Source organism: Dipodomys merriami, unplaced genomic scaffold (genome assembly GCF_024711535.1).
Source record: "Dipodomys merriami isolate MVZ:Mamm:240054 unplaced genomic scaffold, mDipMer1.0.p SCAF_220, whole genome shotgun sequence".
NCBI classification, from domain to species: Eukaryota; Metazoa; Chordata; class Mammalia; order Rodentia; family Heteromyidae; genus Dipodomys; species Dipodomys merriami.
In genome coordinates, this window is record NW_027203605.1 from 1,564,811 (window position 1) to 1,572,500 (window position 7,690).

A 7,690-nucleotide genomic window follows, 5' to 3' on the forward strand; every position below is an offset into this window, starting at 1 on the left:
CAGGGCAAAGGTGGCAGAGGAGGCAGTGACACCTGGGGATTGGGCAGGGGCAGGGCATACATAGAGGAAAGTGAGCACTGCTTGTATGGGCAGCCTCAGTTCAGGAGCAGACAGCCCAGGGGGTTGATGTCACGGGCAGCCCTGGGGGCTCTGTCGGCTGCATGGAGGTAGCAGTGGTGCTGCTGCTGCATCTCCTTGCCTGCCATCGTCTCCATTGTCCCTGAAGCGCAGGTGCATGGGCTCCACCTTGAGCGAAGGGGCTTAGGGCAGCCGCTGGCAGTCCGGGATTTTCTGACAGGCCTGTTGCTCATCCTGCAGGCAGCCAGAAATTCACACAGGCCATCCAGATGAGGTCGGCATGTGTACAGCCACTGACTGTCTCCCTGAGGCACTTGACCTGGTGGAGAATCCAGTCCTTGGGGGCTCAGCTGGCAGCGGGGGGCTCAGGCTGCTGAGTAGCATCTGGTACTCCCAGCTGCTGGGCAGGGCCCAAAGACCAGACCTCAGGCAGTAGCTGCAAGGTCGAGGCAATGGGCAAGGCGTGGTGCGATGAGCCAAGGTGCCCAGGTCCCTGAGGCCTTGCTGTCTGGTCTCCACTGCCAGCTTGGAGGTTCACAGCCTGGTGGCTGCCCCCTGCTGCTGTATGGCTTTCCAAGGACTCTAGCCTTAGCAGGGTGCTTGGAACCAGAGGCCTCATGTACAGCCCTCCTCCTTTTCACACTGCAGCAGAATTGTGGGCCATAACAAGCTGCGCTGACCCGCCCCATTTTGCAAATTTGGTGTTGGAGATGCTGACCTGTGGCCCACAGACCCTCACAGCAGCGGTCTTGGAGCCCAGGAGGCAATGCCTTTGGCACCCCATCTTGGACAAAAGGACTAGGAGTGGCAGAGGCAAAGGGGCCGGAGTGGCTTTGCAAATGATTTAAGTACACTTTATTTGGGAGTATACTGTCTTCTCAATATGTGTAACATATTAGTTTTGTTAGGTGAATATGTGGCCATGTCTACATTGGTATTATAAAGAGAATGTAAAGAGGGATTAAATTACATGAGTCAGATAATGAATACATTTCCTTTTGTATAGTGCCTTCTTTTCCCTCCCTCCCTCCAAGCCCCTTCCTCCCATTAATTGAATATTTAAGGAATTCTCTGAGGAAATATGGACTAATGTACAATAAAATCTTTATGACAGTAGAGGCTTGACCCAATCACATTTATTTTTTTGTAGAATACAGAAATCTATTTTCTGCAATGAAGAAACAACCACGAGCTAACCTTGGAGACTGGAGGGAAGTTACTGGGCACCCTAACCTGGGCACTAAGGAGAAGATCAATCAGCCTGAAAGGATGCCTGAAAGAACACAGAACTGCAGCTTGGTGAGATGATCAAGCAGGTCCAGAGCATTGTAGAGGTGGCATTCACTTACTTTTCTACTGATGATATTCACATACCATCATAGTTTTATTTGCTTTATAAAAGAAAGGAAAGTTTAGAAAGTTCAGCATTGGGAATTTTCCAATGTAAAGGCAAGGCTTACTAACAATTATGTTGTGCTCAATAATAATACAGTATGGAAAAAGGATCAGTGTAGAGTATATAAAAACTTTAAGTACTGTGAAGATACTCTTTTATGAATCATGAAACTTTGTCCATGGAGCACAAATCTAATTTTATATGTTTTACAGTCCTGGGATATAATACATACAGTTTTCTGCTATCATTAGAAAAGGTACAGTTCCACATACTGAAATCCTACATGATTTAGAACTAATTAAGGAGTGTTTTATTCTGTGTCATTAGTAGAAAAATGATTGTTTTGTTTGGCCCCAAATAGCAAATTATTCTCAATGATTATGAACTATTTTGAACCTAATAAAGCTGTTTTGAATTCGAGTTCATTTTTTTTCTGCCAGTTCTGCTGGGACATGAACTCAGTAACTGGGTGCTGCCCTGTAGCTTTATAGCTCTTGGCTAACATTCTACTGCTTGAGACACTGCTATAGTTTTTTTGCTGGTTGGTCTTTTACTGGTTGGGATAAGAGACTTATAGACGGTTTTGCACCAACTGGCTGCAAACCATGATCCTCAAATCTCAGCCTCCTGAGTGGCTTGGATTACAAGCATGAACCATCAGTATGTGACTTCTGTTACGCTTTTTCATAGTAAATTTTCTCAAATGAGCCCGAAAATGTATCAATATGTGCATCCATGAATGAGTGAATACATTTATTTCTTCTGTGAAGTAAGTCATAAACTAAATAAGATTAAATAGTTTTTTTTTCAAATCTGAGAACAAAACCCAGGGCCTGGCACTTGTGTCTGGCCATTATCTCTCATTGTTTCTCAGAATGACATTTTTCTTTTTTTGCTGCAAAAACTGGCAGTGGCCACTTCATTGGCCCGGATAGAACAGGAGCATCTTCAGAGATTGTGTTTGGGGCCTAAGTGAATGTAAATAATATCTTCCCCACCAGCTAATATGTCCTCATCACTGTCTAAATAATTTCTTTTAGATATATTGTCTTATTATTGTACAAAATAATGGACTCCATTATATTTTCCTATTTTCATACTACTTATTTTCATAATATTCACTTTCATTACACTCTTTTGCCTGTCTCCTCCCATGGTTGCTTCTTGTTTTTACATTTTTCTCTCTCTCTCCCTCCCTCTCTCTTACTCTCGCTTTTTCTCTCCTTCCCTCTCTTTCTCTCTCTTTCTCTGCTTGCCTCTCTGCTAGTATTTGCTTTACACTTTCTACCTGCACTCCCCCTTTTAAGCAAAGCCTCAAGTTCTGGGTTTCTGCTTATTAATTGGAATTAAGAATTTTATCCAGGCATCGGTGGCCCTCACCTGTAATCCTAGCTAGTCAAGGTGCTGAGATCAGAAGATTGCGCTTCAAAGCCAGCCTGGGCAGGCAAGTGCATGAGACTCTTATTTCTAATTAACCACCAGAAAACCAGAAATGGCTATGTGGCTCAAGTGGTAAGGTGCTTGCCTTGAGCTGAAGAGCTGAGGGGTAGTGCCCAGGCCCAGAGGTCAAGCTTCATGTCTTACCAAAAATAAAAGTGTTTCCATAGATTTTTCTTTCAAACCATGATAATAAATTACATTTGTTCATGTAGATAATATAGGAATTTAGTATTGTTGGGTTATTAACAACTACTTAAATTATTTTTGAAAAATCATAATGAACTATGCTTTATGAATCTCATCTTATTCTGAAATATTACAAAAACAGTAGAGTTCTTCTATAGGGTCCCAATGTAATAGGAAGCCCTGTTCCATATCAGAAGTATCTATCAACCATTTCTTTCTCCTGTATCTTATTTTACATCTATTCAATTATTATTTTTATTTGTCAATTATCTTTCAGTAGTTGTACAAAGGAGTTGCCATATAACAAAAGCAGTTTATGAATACAGTGCATATTGATTTGTGCCACACCTACAATAATCACACCCCCCTCTGACCCACCATTCCCTTTTATTTCTTAGTTTTGCAGTATAGGCAATGAATTCCTTTTTAGCAAATTTAGTTTTATTTATTTATTTATTTATTTATTTATTTATTTATTTATTTATTTATTTATTTATTTATTTATTTATTTATTGTCAGGCATGGGGTTTGAACTCTGGGATTGGGCATTATCCCTCAGCTGTTGCACTCAAGATGAGCACTCTACCACTTGAGCCAGAGCGCCACTTCCTGTTTTTTAGTGGTTTATTGGAGATAAGGGTGACATGGAGTTTCCTGCCCTGGCTGGCTTTGAACTGAGACCCTCAGATCTCAGCTTCCTGTGTAGCTAAGATTACAGGCCTGAGTGGCCTGTGCCCTGCTGATTATAGTTATTTTAAAGAGGTTGTGTAGAGGGATTTCATTTGCATAAGTCAGATGAGAACATTTCCTTTCATACAACATCTTCTGTTCCCTCACTTTCTCCCAATGAGCTTGACTACATTCTGCCCCTTCCTCCCTTCATTTGTCTACCCTTTCCCCACCCTCTTTTTGATGTACCCCAATTTCTTGCAATAATATTCTCAGGCTTTGTCCTAGTCCTTCTAAAGATTATACTACTTGGGCCACATTGGCAGCAGCGATGGTGGAGCAGGAAGGCTCTCACAATGAAGCCCACAATCACATGCAAGTTAAGCTGCATGGAGAAAGGCGGCCAGTATGGGGCACACCAAATGTACTGGACCATCTTCTTCAGGTACATGTCCCAGAGCAAGCCCGCTGAGGCCCAAGAGCTCATGTGCTCAGGAGCATACTGCTGTTCTTCCTTCATGGCCAGCAAAAAAACACAGCAGAGCTGTCCATGCTGGTGTTGGAGTCCCTGAAATAGATGTAGATGGCAGAAATGGATGGAGTGTCTGGCTAGGATGTTCAGTTGATGGACCCCTTCTCCAGAGCCCTGAAGTGTTCCAGTTGGGGTTCCTGGAAATGGGGCCATCCTTAGCTCCTTCCATTTTGGGCCCTGACCCTGTGGAAAGAGCCGAACTACTGGGAATCTTGATACTACTTTCTACACTCCACAGACGGTGAGGGCTGCGCCAACATGCTGGTGGAGGACTCCACGGCCCAAAGCTTCCATGGCAAGTGGACATACTTGTGGCTCAGGCAGTGCTGCAGTTTCTCTATTGGAAAACAAAACCAGGTCTGTGGTCTTCATCATGTATGCACAGAAGCAACATCCATCAAGCACGGGCCGCCCTCCATCCAATCCCTGCTCCACTTCATCTGATTTCTGCTGCTGGCCTTGGATGGCAGCAAGCTAACCACGTTCATGGTGCTGTGAGAGCAGTTCCAGCCCTCCCTGTGCAGGTACCCAATACATGACAAGTAGCTCGACAGGACAGAACAGGACAGGAGCATTGTCCCTCAGGGTACATCCCAAGCTTTTGTCTTCCTATGGAGGCAGTTGGCCACGTCCTGGCCTCCCTTAGTTACTCTATCACCTACAATTTTTCTTAGTTATGCTCTATGTATTAAAAACTTCCTTAAAGACAAGTTATACTGTTCATGGAGTTCATACTCACAGCTCTAAATACTGAGATGCCTAAAATATATCATTCTGCTTTGAGTAAATTCCCTCCAAAAGGTTTTCCAATTCAGAAGTTTATCTTTAATGGATTTTATAAAACCTTTCAAATGTTATACAAAAAAATAAGGACTAAGTAAATGAACGATCAAGTACTTAATGATTAGAAGACTCAATGTCCTGAAACAATTTTCCTTAACTGCTCAGTACATAGAGTATAATTCCAGACAAAATTCAGCCAGATATTTTTACGAGAAACTTTTAAGAGGGCAAATAGTATTTCCTCACTTTCTAAGGAAATATTTTTGTAGAATCAAAATGATCTCTTCAAAGTTTTAGGAAAAGTCAATAATAAATTCATCAGTACCTAGAGTTTTATAGATTGAAATGCATTTAAATGTAAATTTAGAAAATTTGTGTAGATTCCATTTTTTTTCGTTCTTCCTTAAGTAGGTTTGATAGGTTTCATCTTTGAATAAATCATCTGAAGTTGTTTATTACTGTACTTTTAAATTTTATAACGGTAGGATTTCTGATAAAGTACTCATTTGTTTTGGTTATTGGCAACTGGTTTCTTCTCTGTTTTGTTATTTTGTATTTTGATACGTCTTTTAAAATATATATCCATTTATTGATCTATTCAGATACAGCTTCTATTTTCATTGATTTTCTCTGCTGTGTTCAAAAGCAGGATTTTTTTGCCACTTAACGAAATGATTCTTAAATAGAAAAGCAAAAGAAGAATAGAATAGAAAAATAAGAGTATCAGTTCAAGCTTGTAATCCTATCTACTCAGTAGGCAAAGAGCTGAGGATTTTGTTTCAAAGCCAGCCAGGGGAGGAAAACCTGTGAGACTCCTATCTCCAACTAAACACCAAAAATGCTGAAAATGGAGTTTGTGGCTCAAGTAGCAGAGCACTGAGCTAGAAGTACATATGTGAATCCCCAGTGTCCTGGTAAGTTGTGTTTGTTTGTTTTTTTTTGAGGAGTGTAAATGTGTACAAATTTTAAGTCCTTAACGTAGCCCACTGCATGTAGTATGAAGTTACACATGGTCTGATCTACTGTCCATATGGTAATCACTGAGATTTAAAATTCTGTCTTCCTGAACATTTTCCAATTTTCTTCTTTGACCATACATTTAGGTATCAGGGGTTTCCTATGGTCAATTTTCATTTAAGGAAAAAATCATTTCAGATTTCATTTAAAGTTTGAGACTGAGACTTGTACTTGGTGTTTGATGTTGTTGCTCTTTACCTAGTACTTTACCAACTAAGCTATGACTTTAATCCATAATTTCAGGTTATTCAAAATGCTAGGAAAGGTAATAGTGATAATAATGCTATTAAGTCTTTCGCCCATCTAGATACCCACATTTGATTTGTTTGGGTTCCTAGTTTATCAGTATATTTATATGTCATAACTTTTGTTTTTGTTTTTGTGCTATTACTGGAGCTTGAAATCAGAAACTTGCCCTCTCCTTGAAACTGGACATTGTTAGCACACACTGGTAATTCTATCTACTCAGAGAATTGAGATCCAGGTTTAAATCCAGCCCAAGAAGGAAAGACCATGAGTTTCTTATCTCTAAATAATCCCCCAAATAAATTTGGAAGGGAATCTGTGGTTCAAGAGTAAAACACCGCCCTTGAGGGAAAATGCATAAGTGAGAAGGTAAGGTCTTGAGGTTAAACTCCAATATCAGCACTCAAAAACGTTGCTTTCCTTGAGCTTTATATTAAATTGCTCAGAAAATCAGCATTGTAGTAATGTTTAACATTACTATTACAATAATCAGTTATATTTATTGATGTTATTCCTTTATTTTCCTAAAGTTTACTGACACATTAATATCCAGTAATAGAAAGACAGGATTACTCTTTCTTTCACAAGTATTTATGGTAGTTGAATATATGGAACAGAGGTGCATACCAGGAGTTTGGACTGAAGAGAGATATTTGCAAGCTCTTCACATAAATAAATGATAGTTGAAGACCCTGTGGGCATGTATGAAATAAGCTAAAGAAACCAGCAAGGAAAGATAAGGCATGATTCTGGAAAGCAAACAATTTTGGAAGAATAGAAAACAAGAAAAGTATGTAGCTTTTGGTAAGAACTTTCTAACTCACCTACACAGTGAGCACATTTGATTCCTCATTTCTAGTAAAAGCCATTTTATTTTCATTAACAATGATCTATTTGTTCCATTATATAAATTTAACATATTATATATTTCCTAGTAGATTAATATTTATACTTTTTTTCCTTTATAGAAGAAGTCCTACATTGTAGACAAGGCTTACCTCAAATCCTTATTCTCTTGTGTCAGGTTCCTGAGTTTTGGCTGGAATTACCATGTGGTAGCATAGTACTATATCCACTTATATTATTTACATTTTGTACACTTGAAAATTTGTGTGAACAACTTTAAGCCATAGTATTTTCTTGAATTTGAATAAATTTCTTTCAGAAAAATGTTATAAGTAGAGTTACTGAGTAAAGTCAAGTATGGTACACATACCTGTAATCCCAGTACCCAAGGGTATTGTAAGTTTAATAGCACCCTGAGCTTCACAGCAAGTCCTTGTCATCATCATCATCATCAACAACAACAACTGGTGGGCTTGGAAGAGAAAAAGTATTAAGTG

General features: G+C 39.7%; 1 pseudogene; it reads left to right on the plus strand.

Moving 5' to 3' along the window:
- Positions 1-4,218: 4,218 nt before the first annotated feature.
- Positions 4,219-7,690, plus strand: part of LOC138834983 (Golgi to ER traffic protein 4 homolog pseudogene) — a 29,420-nt pseudogene continuing 25,948 nt past the window's right edge.